Source organism: Parasteatoda tepidariorum, chromosome 12, assembly GCF_982258835.1.
Source record: "Parasteatoda tepidariorum strain Cologne lab strain chromosome 12, Ptep-v5.0, whole genome shotgun sequence".
Taxonomy (NCBI): Eukaryota; Metazoa; Arthropoda; class Arachnida; order Araneae; family Theridiidae; genus Parasteatoda; species Parasteatoda tepidariorum.
The window spans coordinates 22484355-22500835 of NC_141766.1; the positions used below are offsets into that span (position 1 = coordinate 22484355).

The 16481-nt window shown below is 31.3% G+C and overlaps 1 long non-coding RNA gene across 2 annotated transcripts in view; it reads right to left on the reverse strand.

Annotated features, from left to right (window-relative positions):
* The window catches only part of LOC139427153 (uncharacterized), an 80678-nt gene that overhangs the window by 45210 nt on the left and 18987 nt on the right, over window positions 1–16481 (reverse strand). Inside the window, exon 4 of one of the 2 annotated variants that reach the window (XR_015430716.1) lies at window positions 15955–16020. The exons of the other annotated variant lie outside the window; for it this stretch is intronic. This is a non-coding gene — a long non-coding RNA (uncharacterized LOC139427153). Of the gene's footprint in view, window positions 1–15954; window positions 16021–16481 lie in introns of those variants that run through there. 2 annotated transcript variants of the gene reach the window in all.

The window sequence follows — 16481 nt, forward strand, 5'->3', positions numbered from 1 at the left end:
TACTAAGTAAGTTTAAAAAAAAGAGATACGGAAGTATAACTGCGATTCCAGCTTGCTACGCGTTGTATGTAAAATATTTTCCAGTGGTAGCCAAATTTAAGTAATTTTTTATTTAGCACATTTTGTTTTTAGTAATTTTTCCACCACTATCTATCAAAAATTCAAACTATTATATGAAATGCAACTTTATAGCGATACTAGGTTCTAATATCTCCTCCTACATCAGAAAATCTCCAAGCAGTTTTTTTATAAGTACTTTTCGCAGTCTGTTTCAAAGGTGAACCCAAATTCTATTCTAAAAGTAACTAACTATTCAAGTTTTTCAGAGTACCTATCCATGAATGGATATTTGCTCTTTCATCTAAATTGAAGAATATGTGGTGGAAGGGAAGGGAGGTGCTGCGTTAACATTAAGTTAAATCTCAGAATGAACAATAATTGATAAAATCAAGTCTGGGTCATACATAAAAATAAATCGCAAGTTGATACATAACAAAGGAAACAAATTGAAGATAAAGAAAAAATATTTACACTATTTACAAAATTTCTAAAAGTTGTCCAGAGAAAGTTAGTATGTATATTTGAGAATTGAATCTTTGGTGGTAGACAAGTAAGTAAGGCAAACCAATTATATTCATAAATTAAAAAAAAAAAAAATTAGATTTAATTTTTTTTTAAAAAAACTAAAAATTTCAATTTATTATTTATTATATATTCTTATAAATGGCTCTTTCTTAAACTAGTTTACTTTTATAGAGACCGTACTTCCTATAAGAAACCATGTGGAGGCTTTCAGTTGTATGAGGCGTTGGTTCTAAATACTACTCCGTTTTCTGCATAAGTTTTAAAAATCTTGTACAGCTAGGACAATTACACTCATTCGCTAACACTAGGTTTACGGGACGCGTCATTTTGACGCATTTCGAGTTTTATACTGAAAATTACAAAACCCGTTTGCATTTTTACTTCATCTCTTGTAATGACCTTTTTCCATTGATCGAGATAAATATATATTGAAGTCTATTTTCTTCAAAAGCGTTGAAATATTGAAATTCTGTTTGTGGTATATCTATCTCTACGGATATGCGTCAATTTGACGCGATCGTAATTTAGACAAAATTTCGAGTAAACATGCAAATATCACATCTATAATAAATAGGAATGTACTGACAATACTTCGATCCGTTATCCGATATCGTTATCTCAAATGAAACAAGCGATAAACAACTGATGTAGATAAGCAATAATAGAAAGAATAAACGCAGAATGTCAATTGATGTCAGAGTGTCAGATTTTGAAGCTTTCAGGTGCTAAGTTCGAGTATTGAAAAATAAAATACTAGAATATTTCATAATTATATATCTCATATTTTCATTTTTTTCTTATAGTACACAATAACATTGCTTTCTAAGTAGAGAGATGCCAGCTGCTCCGGACACGCCAAAATAATTAGAAAAACGGTAAATAACTACTATGTAAAATTTGCAAATATAAGGTGGTGAATTATATAAGCCTACGAATTATTTAGAAATAGTGGTGGTAAAAATCTACTAAATTGAATTTATTAAAGTCACAATTAATAAACTACCACTTTAAAATATATATTTGCTGTCCGGAGCAAGTTGGCATCTCTGTAAGTGCTGTTATATGTTTTCATTCATGCATCAAATTGACGCGTATTCGTAGAGATAGGTATATAAGAAACGTCCGTAAACCTATTGTTTAAAGTGACACTGCGAGATAACTGCAATAAAGTTGCATTTCTTGTGAAACATTGATTTTTTTTATGAAGTGGTGGAAAAACTTAAAATTAATAATACTAAACTAAAAATAACTTAAATCCCGCTACCACTAGAAAAGTAAAATACTTTTTACACAGTGGAGCAAATTGCCATTTCTGCAGTTATCTCGTGGTGACATTTTTAAAGAGTGGGCGTAATTGTCCTTATTCTACAATTTTTGTCATTAATTCGCTGCCAATATATTAAAACTTTTTCAGTAAGTGGAGTATTCGGCCTCTCTGGTACAATAAATCAAGAAGCTTAAAACACAAAAAAACGTGTGTTGGCATGCCTGACCAAGACTTATTAAGAGCTAATAAACCAAAAACGATAACATGGTATATATATGATAACATTTAATAAGTCTTACATACCTGCCAACTTTCACTCTTTCCGAAAATGGATTTTCAGAGTGGTTTTAAAACAATAAACGAAAAACAATTTGACTCAAAAATATATTTATATTTTGATTCTGTAGATATTCGCTTGTGCAGGAATTATTATGCTTATAAATATTTATTGTAATTATTTATATGTAGTGGTGGTCAAACTCATTTATAATTATCATTATAATTCAAGCAGTTAATTGGAATAACATGAGTATCGCTACCACTTCAAATATGAAAATATAATCTTCCGGAAAATCCGGAAGAGTTGGCAGGTATGGTCTTAGTATCTATTGCTATTTATTTCATTTCATAACGAACTAGTTACGAAATGGTTTTATACAGTACTACAGATTTTACAAGAACGCCAACTCATTGGTGAAAGCCTTTATATAGCAAGACGGAAAAGAGCAAAAACTGGTAAGAAAGATATTTCAGTCTAGAAATTTTTTTTTGAGAATAATAAAATATCTGTAACTATCAAGATATTCTCTTATAATTTCTGAGTATAGATAAAACTGCTTCTTTTCCTAGATAATGTAGTTATTTTAAAATAGTTTGAAAAAAAAAAAGAATTAGTAAACTCCTCCCGAAAACTAGCCATGACTGAAATCATTTTACTACCAGCCTTTCCTCTTTTCCGTCTCGCTTGCACTCCTTCCCACTACTACGGTTTTAGCAAAATAAGTTTTAGAATGGTAGAGATTTAAAAACCAAGGCTTTCAGAAATTTTGTTAATTTTTCCAACATTTTACATGTCCTCCCACGAAAAAACTGTGACAAAGTGTTGTTGCAAATGAACTTTTATATCATGTAAATGTAGTTACGCAGAAAATAGTTTAAGTGAATAAAAAATAATACACTAGAACATGAACTTAATAACCACTAGAATAAAGTTTTACAAATTGCGCAGAAAGTTAGCAGTCCTGTATTTCGTGAAAAGTTTTCAGAACAGTTAGCGGAGAAAAAATTTACTTTTTCAAATCTTTCCGAAACAGCGAATTTCAATTGAACATTTTACTCGAGCAGGGCATCAGCAATTGTGAATACATTATAAGCGAAGCGATATGTTTTATATCTTTCTTGTTTAAAGAATAGTTAACTGAATGTTTAAAATCAATTAGTTTAACATCTCTAATGGTTTTCTTTTTTTATAACTGTCGTTGAACAGCCACATTTTGAGCTTACGATTAAAAATGTTCATCACCGTCGCATTGTAATTTTGAACCCAAACCGGAGGACAAAGGAGCTCCTGGATCAAGTACTGTGAGAAATTTTCCATCGTGGGGTACTTTTTGAGGGAACTCACCCGCATTTACATTGCATGGGGAGGAAAGCCACGTAAACCCTTCACGGTTAGCCTGATGGTAAGGGGACTCTAACCTATGATCTATCACAGATGATATTTTACGTCAGCACTATGATCGGTGAGAGTCGAGTACGGAATTCGTATCAATCAGCCATCGCTTGGATTAAAACCCAGTTCATCTCATTGCTAGGCGAGCGTTTTATCCCCTGAGACCACGCCCATTTCTAGTGATTTGTATCATTTATAAAATTAGTGTTGCCAGACTTGCTGCAGTGCATCGGAAAGTGTTAAGATTGTGGTGACTAAATTTGCGAACAATGCTAAAAATTTTCGGAATCGGGCAATGGTGATAAATTAAACAATGATTAGTTTCGAGGCATTCAGTTGTATCAAAGTGGTATCATTAAAGTGTATCATTAAGTGCAGTAGTATTAAAGTGGTATCAGGAAAGCAATAGAAATTTACTAGTTCCGCAAGCAATAAAATCTATAAATCTATAAATCTATAAATTTTCAACCAAATTACAGCATAACGCTTTTTCTGCATTTGATTCATTAAATTGATATTTTCTTTTAGATAAACATTAAATAAATTTAATAATTACAATGAGGTGACCTTGGTTCGAGTCCCAACCATGGCTGAACGATACAAATTCTGCTCCCAGCTTGCACAGACCACATTATTGATGTAAAATATCCTGAATGGTAGATGGATCATGGGTTAGAATCCCCTTGCCATCGGACTAACCGCAGAAGGTTTTGTGACTTTTCTCATCCGGTAACACTAATGCCGTTCGTTCCATCAAAACTCTTTCCACGAAAGCTAGTTCGCTCCAATGCTTTATCCGGGATATCCCTTGTCTTCTGGGTTGGGATAAAAATTAAATGACTACGGGGATCAACAGTGATAATCGTAAACTTAGAATGGATTGGCTGGTCAACGTCGGTTATAAAATAAAATATTAAAAAAAACAAACACTGGTCATCCTGTAATTTATATAATTGCATAAAGTTTACGTTTCTTACGCATCATTAATCTTTATTCAAATTTCATTAGAATTCATTTTGATATTTTTAAGAAATTAAAAATCCCAATACTAATAAAATATTTACAGCAATAATAACTTATGATTTAAGCAGTTTAATAACAAAATCTTAAGGAAGTTTTATCCGATGTTGCATCCCTGAATATGATCCGAAGACATGAAATCTCAATTTTGTAAGGCCACTTCCTCAATTTAGACGTAAATCTGAAGTGGAAGGAAATTTTCTCCAGATCTCTCTACCCATGGTATTACTCAGCGATCGACCACAAGACTTTTGATTTCACATATCTTATGAGCACATATATCGCAAGTACTTGGTGGGTCTTAGCGAAGTTAAAGATCAAATCCCGACCCCTCCTGACCGGAGTCCAAGTTTCGAAATCCTTGGCTACCACGGTATTTTAATACCGACTGCACCCTCTACATAATTTTAAATATGGATTTTATTTTTTCAAACTAGTTTGAATTTCAACTTATTTTTTTTTTTACCATTTTGGAAACAACCGTATCATATTTTAAATATTAATTTGAAATTAATTATTTCTCTGTATGCCTTTAAAATTATGTACTGCAATAGTTTTGGCTCAGTGGTTACGACACTGAACAGTCATAGTGATGAACTGGGTTTCGATCACCAGCGGCCGCTGAAGCCCGCTTAGCTGCAGATTGATAGGTACCAACTTTTCTGGGAAAGTAATGCACATTACCACTGCCATACCGCTTCTCACAATTTGTGGAAACTTAAACTCCATGACCCCCTGTCACACAACGGGCTGTAGCTATAGCTCGAAAATTAGTATATGCTGTTTCTGTTTTAAAAACAAAGGGTTTTGAAGAGTATTATTTGTTTCGGAGCTATTTTTAAAAAAATTTCAAGTAACAAAAATAATTGCTAATTAATCTTAAGAATGAATTGTTCAATTTTATTTTATATTATAACCGTCGTTGAAAAGCCGACCCAATCTTATGGATTTACGACTACTAATGTTCAACTCCGTAGCCTTGTAATTTTGAACCCAATTCAGAAGACAAGAGAACTCCTGGATCGAGTATTGGGAGAAATTTGCCTTCGTGGAGAACTTTTCGATGAAGCTAACCCGCATTTACGTTACATGGAGAGGAAGACCACGAGAACCTCCTATGGTTAGCCTGACGGCAAGGAGACTCTAACCCATGACCCGTATACCACTGAGGATATTTCACGTCAGCACTGTGGTCGGTGCAAGCCGAATGCAGAATTGGTATCGACTGGGATTCGAACCAGCCTCATTGGAAGGCGAATACTCCATCCCCATAGCTATCGCGGCTCAAAATAAGTGCTTGGCAGCGGTGGGATTCGAACCCACGCCTCCGAAGAAACTGGCTCAATTTCGAGAAATCCTTTTTTCACAGTGTGCTTTACTCTTTTTCCTTATCTCTGATTTAAATATACGAGAATTTGGAGTCAAAACAAACTGGCTGATTATTCTTATATCAGGTGAATTGTGCGCAACTAATATTCTGTTATTATTGTTATTATTATTAGAATTATTATTATTTTGCGTCATATTTCAAAAACAAGCTGCTTCCAAATACACGGAAATCAATCACATTATTTATTTAGACAAGTCTATCTCGATCATTTACAAAAACCAAGTTTCAAACATTTTTTTTAAGGAATTATATATAAAACATAAACCATTTAACGCAAAGTTACGTTTATTAAATGTAACCTATAACTACTGTTTTTAATCCACCGATTTATTTAATTCTCTTATGTTATCTCTGTGTTAAATATACGGGATCTTGGGTGTTAATACCTATTGGGTGATTAATCCTGTATTTCATTCTGTCGAGGAAATTTTTCTTTTTGAGCGTGACTGCTGTGGCGAGAAACGTCACAGTTAGTAAAAGGGACAATTTATTTATTGGTAGACTTGATAGAAGAAAATAGAGAGGCGATATTACTTCAGCAGATAAGAAAGACTCAGTGCGAAGGGTGGCTTTTATTTCATCCCTAATAATATTAAATTGCTTTTTCCTTCAATCTATTCTGCTTAAATATTTTATTTCCGACATTTTTTGAGTCTCTCGGTTACGGAATGTTTCATGTTTTAGCAATAAACTAGCAAATATAAGATACATTTAATTGAAAAAATATGAATATGTTTCACAGTTGATGAAAGATTGAGAAAACTTTATTATGTAACAGATGATCAAAGTTCTGATTTTGTTTCTTATTTTCATGAGTACTTTTAAAAATGTAACAAAATTTCAACTTCTCTGTGGAACGGATGTGGAAGTAAAACAATATAAACTTTAAAAAAAATTTTCTTATCATTCAACTCTTAATATTTCTTTTTCGTATGATAAAAAGTATAACAATCACCTACGTGTAATGGTACACCAGAGATGCCAACTGCACCGGACACGTCAAAATAATTAAAAAAACGGTAAATAACTACGAAGTAAATTTTGCAAATATTTGACTATTTTTGCTTGCTTTTTAATAGGCATAGCATGACGTGAGCACTATATAGTGGTGAATTATATAAGCCTACGAATTATTTAGAAATTGTGGTGGATAAAAATCTACTGAATTGAATTTATTAAACCAAGAATCACAATTGATAAACTACCACTTTAAAATATATATTTGCTGTCCGGATCAAGTTGGCATCTCTGGTACACCACAAGTTTTGCAAATTTATCGGGTTTCGTAAAGTTGCAATAAATTGGTAGAGAATTAAATAGTAAAACTAGAAAAGTAACGAAAATTACGCCCACTTTTTAAAACAGTCACCACGAGATCACTGCTAATATGATTGCTATGACTCGTGACCGGTCAACAACGCTTGGCCACGAAAACACGAGTTAACTCGTGACCGGTCAGCAATGTGTTAATTTTATTTTATTTTATTACTGGCGTTGAACAGTCGACATAATTCAAAGTTCACGACTACCAATGTTGCATTATGAGTTTGAACCCAACCCAGCAGATAAGGTAACTTCTGGGTCAAGCATTGTGACAAAGTAGACTTCGCGGAGGCCTTTTTATGAAACTTACTCTTATTTGCTATACATGGAGAGAGAATTTACGAAAACCTCTCACAGTTAGCCCGAAGGCAAGGGGATTGTAATCCCCATGATCCTTCTACCATTGAGGATATTTCACGCTATCATTGTGGTTGGTTCGAGCCGGGAGCAGAACTCGTATCAAACAGCCACCACTGGGATTCGAACATGAGTCACCTCATGCGAACGCTCTATACCCTGAGCTGTCGCGTCTCTCTTGTTCTAAATTAAGTTATTTAATGAACAGACGATGAAAATCAGAATTTTGCTTACAGCAATTAATTTTTAAAAAATGCATGTATGTTCACGCCTAAATTTTCTTTGACTTTTGAAAATTAAAATGGTACTTAAAACAAGATTCTATCACATATTTGCCAACTTTAACGCTTTTAAAAACAGAGTTTTCCAAGTAATAGGGTAGTTGTATAGGTAGTCGGGCTTTTTTTAAATATATTTATTTACAGTGTAGTTAAGAAACAACTTGAAAACGGAAAGTTTTGCCCCCAATTGTCTATTTGTCAAGTCATCATTTTCTGAACTTTATTCCAAACGTTTTTTACTTATTTTATTTCAACTGTGTATGAACAATGCTTTTCTATGACATCAGTAATTGTACGCATGGTGTATAAATATGGTGTGAGTTCCCTTGCAGTTCTCCTGGTAATTTAAATGCTATAATACTCCATCATCATTTGTAATATTTTGCATTATAACATGTTAAATATTTCACAAGTAAATGCACTTGCTTTTACGTTTTCAATCTTTTAGTTTTACACAATGATCTTTCTTCCGTCATTTGGACGCTATTGGGGGGAACAGATATTCTTTAAAACAAGTTTTAACTCAGAATCACTTGCTCTAATACTGCACCATCATTTACAATATTTTGTATTGTAATATTTAAATAATCCTAGATTTAAAATGCACTGGCGTTTACATTCTCCATTGTTCAGTTTTAAACAATGATCTTTCTTCTGTAATGTGAATGTTATTGTGGAGAGGTGATTCTTCGAAACGAATTTTAACGGAGAATAACTTGTATAACGCAATGCTGTATTACTGCACCATCATTTGCAATATTTGGTATTGCAATATGTTCAATAATCCTCTAGTTAAAGTGCATTGGCGTTTACATTTTCCATCTTTCAGTTTTAAACAATGATCTTTCTACTGTAATGTGAATGTTATTGCGGAGAGGCGACTCTTCAAAACGAATTTTGACGGAGAATAAGTTGTATTAATGCTGCATTACTGCATTATCATTTGCAATATTTTGAATTGCAATATGTTAATTAATCCACTTGTCGAAGTGCACTGGAGTTTACATTCTCAAGCTTTCACTTTTGTATAATGATCTTTCTACGATAATGTGGACATTAATTGTGGTTCTTTGAAACAAGTTCTTTGAAAGAAGGCAAAGAGGAGGTTCTTCGAAATAAGTTTTAATGTATGATCGAGAAAAATAAGAACATTTCTTCTTATTAAGCTTTCATTCAAAGCACAATGAAGAACACCCTAATGATCGTATTGGATGGGTATTCAATGTTGACCGTGTGTCCCACCCACATGCCAGGGTGAACCTTTTCGGCTTGAATGCATGAAACAATCAAGTGCTTTCAAAACAGATTTTACTTCCAAAAAACCCATAAAAAGGGAAAAAAAGCGTAAGTTACAACAAAGAATCAGTTTTCTGAATTAGTTTTCTACTTTGTGATGATCTTGAAACTTAATAGTTCATCAATTGAGCTTCATTATAGCTATTCACTTTGACTGAAGTAGAGAAACTATACTTCGTTAGTGAATTTATTTGTTGCTGTATTCACTAACATTTCAGTTAAACTCGTCTTTCTTTCCTTTAATTTTATTTTTCCTTTTTAGAAATGCGCACGCAAAAATCTCTTCCGAGAATCTATATCCAGCCTCTCTTGCTGGGAATTATTAGTCGATTTTTTGTCTTTCTGCGCAATTATCCAAATTTTACAAAAATTCTGCAGTTATGTTTAGATTGCTTATTTGTAAATTTAGGTCATTATTTAACCCCTTGGGGACGGGGGATTCAGAAAAGTATTCGTACAAAATCAGAATCAAGTTGTATTTAAATAAAAAACGGGAACTTAAATGTAGTCGTTGCTAATTTGACAGACTTACTTTGCTTTTACTTTAATTATTGTTACTTTAATCATATTTATAATCAATGTTAATTAAAAGTATAACTAAATAGTTTTATTTTGAACAAAGTAATGGTGAATTAAATAAATCAAACAATTATAACTCCGCCCACAAATAAACTGCTAAAGAAATACTTTGATTACCAGTTTAATCGTTTTACCCTGATTGATACGGTTTTATGCTGGCACGTATTTGTGACAGTCGGTGCGAAAGGGTTAAGAATTATTCTATAAAGATGAATAGTACATGTAGCCACATTCTCTAGAATTTCAGTTGAGCTCATCTTTTTTTTTTTTTTTTCATCTTTCTCTTTTAAAAAGAAACACGCATAAATCTCTTCCACGAATCCTGATCCAGCTATCCTTTCTGTGAATTTATATTCAATTTTCTGACTTTCTATTCGACTACTTAAATTTGACTAAAATTCTGCAGAGTTACGTCAATATAGCTTATTTTTAAATTTGAGTCATTATTTACAGATTTTTCTAAAAAGACATAAAATGAAAATTTCATTATTATAAAAAAATATTAAAAGTAAAAAATAATTTTATAGGAAATTATTTTTATACGTAGATGCCACGAGTGACTAAAAATGTAAAAAGTGGTAGAAATCCAGTTTAATTTTATTCATTTATTTTCTCTTTAATGGGCCGGGATAGCTTGGTTGGAAGGACACTGGACTCCCGTTCCAGAGAACGGGAGTTGGAATCCAGTCGGCCGAAGACTCCACTTGTAGTAAATGGTAGCAGGTGCTCGTTAAATCTGTCGGGTCGCAATGTCCTCCATGCTCCCAAAGCAAATTATACCTCTAGGGGTTCTAAATAGAGATTGATCGTTCTCTGGTTCCGGTCAAAATCTATCCGCTATCTGTGGCTGAATGTATGGATGTATGAATGGGTCCACCCTATAAACGGGTGTGGCATATGTGTGGAAGAAATCAAATTCTTAGACACTGATGGTGGCATGGAAAACAAGAACAATTGCACCCCCTCTGCTTTAACGGCCGACAACAACATTATATCTTTAATCAATCAATCATAACTACCACTATGACTAACATTTCAAATTATTCATATTCAAAGTAAAAACTATCTTTGCTAGCACTTTCAGTAGTAAGCTGAAAAAAATATGCTACGAAAAGTTGCTATATTTAATCTCTTTTAATTGCATTTTAAAATTTTTAATCAACATCTTTTGCTTTTTCAGTCGACCGTAACAAACATGTTATTGTTTAAAAGATAATTTGGATGGTATTAAACAATTTCCGATAAACAAAGAATTTGATCATTAAGATTAAAATTTTTAATTTAATTATTTTCATAAGTTTTACAGAAAAATCTTCATTTGAATAGATTTATTTGATGTTCTGTTTTTACTTTGAAAATTTAAAAAAAAAATGTTTTTTTTTGTTTATATTTGTTTGTACTGAGCAAAGCTAAGGAACAAAGAAATACTTCTACTTATACTACTTGAAATGAAATAGTTGTAACCGAAGACATTCTCAAGAAGTCTGTCATTGTTAAGTTTGTTTGTTAAAATGCTAAGAAATTAATTAAGAACGAAGTTAAAATGTTTAGACATTCTAGTGAATAGAATTGTAAGAATACTTTTTTTTTTAGTATCCCAATATTTCAGATCATTATATTATTTAATCTTCATTACGTTGGCTAATTTGGAGAATTTTTAGTTTTTTTCCTCGGTAAAACTAAAAGTTTTCTAATCGGATTGTCTTACTTCCCAACATTTATTATAATTACTGAAACTAACACCACCTTGAATTAACACAGTTCCACCTTATACATCGTATTTAGTGGAAACGAAAGATCTTGGTAGCAAAAATATATTACGAAACTAAATATTTTAAATCTGAAAAAAAAATCGTCAATCATATTTTCTTTTCATTTATTTTTTCATATGTGTTAAATTTATTCCGTATAGATTTTATATTTTTTAGCGTCGTTGAACAGTCGATGCAATTTTGAGTTTAAAACTACAAATGTTCAACTCCTTAGCCTTGTAATTTTGAACTCAATCCAGAAGACAAGAGAACTAATGGATCAAATATTTGGAGAAATTTACCTTAGTGGAGAACTTTTTGATGAAATAACCCGCTTTTGCTTTAAATAGTGAGGCAAACCACGGGACTCTTACCATTACCTCCTACATCAAGAAGCCTCCACACGGTATTTTATAAGTAATCAGCGCAGACTTTTTAAAAAGTGAACCAGTTTTGCGCATGAACCCAAAACCTTTCATAAAAGTAATTGAGAGAAATTTATCTTATATATTTGAGAATTGAATCTGTAGTGGTGGACAAATGAATAAGGCAAACCAATAATATTCATAAATAAAATAAATTTTTAGTCATATATTTGCTACCACTTTCTTATTTTAACTATATTCTGTATTGAATGACTCGTTCGGTAAGTGGATATCCTTCACAGTGGTCAGATCGGACTACCTGTAAAAACCCTTGTGGAGGCTTTCAGTTATAGGAGGCGTTGCTCTTACCCATGATCTAACTACTACTGAGAATATTTTTCGTCAGCACTATAGTCGATTCTAGCCGGTTGCGGAATTCATATCATCCAGCTATCTCTGGGATTCGAACCCAGGACACCTCAGTGGGAGGCGAGAGCTTTATCACCTGATCCCCCACGGCTCAATTCCAAATGTATACTTTTTCACAAGTATATCTTCAATTTTGAATAGATCATAAGAAGGTTCATTCTGAATGCTATACACATCATTTTGCTTACAGTACGTTTTCTAGTTTGTTACGAATTTACCATCAATATATCTTCTTCCATCTACTCATTTCTCATTTTCTATGTGATGGTAATTCAACAGCTCTATTTTACGATCATTTATTTATTATATACTTTTATTTATTTATCATAATATTTTTTTTTTCAATGAAACAAAAAAAATCTATTCTGATTGTCTCAGTATATTTCACAACATTCATTACAATTACATAAACATTGAAGAATTCCAACTTATGCATTAATGCAAAACGGAAACAAAAAGTCTTTTTTGCAAAAATATATTGTTAAACTAAATATTTAAAATCTGAAAATATTCGTTCATAATATTTTCTTTTAATCTATTTTGCCTTACGCCGTTAACACGCTGAATGCCACGCTAATTTTACATGGCTTGCCCGTCTGGCCACAACGGTAAATAACTAGAAACTAAACTTTCAAATATTGATAGATTTTGCTAGCTTTTTAAAAGGTTTAGCATAACATATCTGAAAAAAGGGGCGAATTATATAAGCATACGAATTGTTTAGAAATAGTGATGGATAAAAATCTACTAAATTGAATTTATTAAACCAATAATCACAATTAATAAACTACCACTTGAAAATAATTATTCGCTGTCCCGAGCAAGTTGGCATCTCTGTGAAAATAAATAAAGCTATTTTTGAGTGCACTATAAAGCATTACTTTCTTCAAACCATTTTACTAACAATAATAATATAAAAAAAATTCAAAATTTATTCGAATTATGTGTTTCTAATAATCTAGGCCTCACCGGTCACCGGTGACCACAGACGCGGCGACCAAACTCAGTGCCGCTCACCGGTGACCCCCATGGCATTCAACGCGTTAAGATTATTTTAAATATAGACTTTTTCACGTGAATATCCTCAATTGTGAATAGATCCCAGGGTTTATTTTGAATGCTATATACACATCATTTTGCTTACAGCATGTTTTTTGCGTTGTTACGAATTTACTATTAACTCGTTCACGCCAAGAAAAGTGAAAATACTGGTACAAGAAAAGAGAAAATACTGGTAGAAGAACTATTTTAATATTAGATAATATTCGGGAGGAGTTAATCCATTCTCAACAATAACAATTCACTGTAAGGAAATTTATCACGGCGAAGAAGCAATTCAATATAAAAATTGCATCCGTTAAAAACAATTAGTAGTTATGGATTTTTGGTATTCCCGGAAAAAAATTAAAAAATGAAATTTATTGTTACCAGTTTTTACTCCGGCGCGCTGCCAAGATGAGACAATCTAGCGTGACCCACCGGTAGGTCACCCCGGCGTGAACGTGTTAATATATCTTCTTCCATCTTCCTCTCTTTTTCCATTTTCTACGTGATGGTTCTCTATTGTGATAGTTTATTTTTAAATCTTTTTTTTATTTATTTTATGCTATATATTTATTTTATGTGCTGGTAATTCAACTGTTCTCTGTTATGATCATTTATTCATTATATTTTTTTAAATTTATTTTCATATTATTTTTTTTTCAATGAAACAAAAAAAACATCTGTTCGTATATATTTTTTTAACATTTTTAAAATTAAATCAGAAAAAATTCATTAGTTTATTTTTTTAATTTATTTTTTCTGACGCGTACATCTTTTTCCATCCTTTTTTCTTTCCCCATTTTATACGTGATGGTAATTCAGCTGTTCTCTTTTACGATCATTTATTCATTATATTTATTTATTTATTTATTTCATTATATATTTATTCCACGTGATGGTAATTCAGCTGTGCTCTTTTGCGATCATTTATTTATTATATTTTTTTTATTCATTTTTATATATTTTCTATTTTTGAATATTATTCTTAACCATTGAATTTTTTCCAAGTATAGTCTTTTTCACACGTATATCTTCAGTTTTGAATACAATCTTAGAAAGGTTTATTTTGAGTTCTATATACACATCACTTTGCTTGCAGCACGTCTTTTACGTTGTTACGAATTTACCATCAATATATCTTCTTCCATCTTCTTCTCTTTTTCAATTTTCTACGTGATGGTAATTCAGCTGTTCTATTCACGATCATTTATTTATTATATTTTCATTTACTTTTATATTATATTTTTTACAATAAAACAAAAAGAAATTTCATTAGGATATATTTTTTATTGTTTTTAAAATTAAATCTGAAACAATTCGTTAACTATATTTTCTTTTCATCTATTTTTTTCTTATGTGTATATTTTCTTCCTGCTTCTTTCCTTTTTCCATTTTCTTCATGATGGTAATTCAGCTGTTCTCTTTTACAATCATTTATTTTCGACAGTTTTTTATTTATTTTTATATTATATTTTGTCCAATAAAAAAAAATCGGGTATATTATTAATACTCCTTCTTATGCGATAAATTTAATTTAAATATAAACTTTTTCAAACGTATATTTTCAATTTTGAATGTATTCTAGGAAGGTATATTTTGAATGCTATATGCACATCCTTTTGCTAACAGTACGTCTTTTGAGTTGTTACGAATTTACCATCAATATATCTTCTTCAATCTTCCTCTCTTTTTCCATTTTCTACGTGATGGTAATTCAGCTGTTCTTTTTTACAATCATTTATTCTTACATAGATATTTCTGATCAATTTAAGACTTTTAGGGTTTTACCCAAAGATTCCATTGGCATTTGACTCAAATCTATGTAACTTATTCTGCACTTTGTGACAGTTTTTCTCATTGATGCTCTTAGATTGCTCCTTCACCGTTTCTTGAATTTCTTCTACTCTTGAAAGCATTTCTTTCCTATTGTAAGCTCTCTCAAAGGAAACTAGACTCACCGACCCATTCCTTAACTGTAACTGCAGTTTCTAAAGCTTTGTTGAGTGCTTACTTAAGGAAACTTTGCTGATAGATAGATTCTTTATTTCTTTTCGTTACGGAAATTGATGAGTGATTTGCAAAAGAAATATTCGAAATTATTATATAAATATAAGTTTAAAATTAAATAAGTTTGAGATGATCAAAAAGTATTTTGTTTAAAATAGAAATTGTAACTCATAAAATTGTTATGAACTATTTTGAATATGCAATTAAGTTCAACAGATTGTATCAACAGATATCAGTCGCTTGACAAAAAAATTTGACTGTTCTTTTCTTATCTTTTCGAAAACATAAAAACTGGTTTCCCACTTATTTCATTCTTATCTTTTAATGTAGTTAAAAATAAATCTTTCCTATACAATGTAGTTAGTAATAAGAAGCATTTAAAGTTATTTTTATTAATTAACTATTTTTATTAATTAACCATTTTTGTTAATTAACTATTTTTATTAATTGACTATTTTTGCTAATCTAATATATTTATTAATTAACTTCTTTTATTAATTTATTGTTTTTGTGAAATAGCTTTTTATTAATTTACTGTTTTTATTAATTTATTAATTTTAAGTTTGTAATGTTTTGTTGAGTGCTTACTTAATGATTTTTTGCTGATTGATGGCTTTTTTATTTCTCTTCTTTGCAGAAATTGATGAGTGACCTCTAAAAGAAACATTTCAAAATGTCACATACAAAAAAAAAACTATTATTTGAATATAAATTTCAAATTTAATCATAAAATTACGATGATCAAACAGCATTTTGTTTAAAATGCTGTAAACTGTAACTCATTAATTTGTTTTTAACTGTATTAGAATATACTATACAGTGCAACAGATTGTACCAATAAATTACAGACACTAGGCAAGATAACAGTTCCTTTTTTTTTCTTTCAAAAAAACTGATTCCTCCCTTATTTCATTCTTAGTTTTTAATACAGATAAAAAAATCTTAGCTGAACAATGTGGTTAGCAATATAAAACTTTTAACTTTATTTTTATTAATTTACTAATTCAACTACATGGCTTGGAATTGGACTGAAGTAGCATTCATAGTGCCTGTCCGCGAAGCGGACAATTGACTCTTTCGTACGTGGTGATGCCCTTGGGTGGCTGGAATATGAC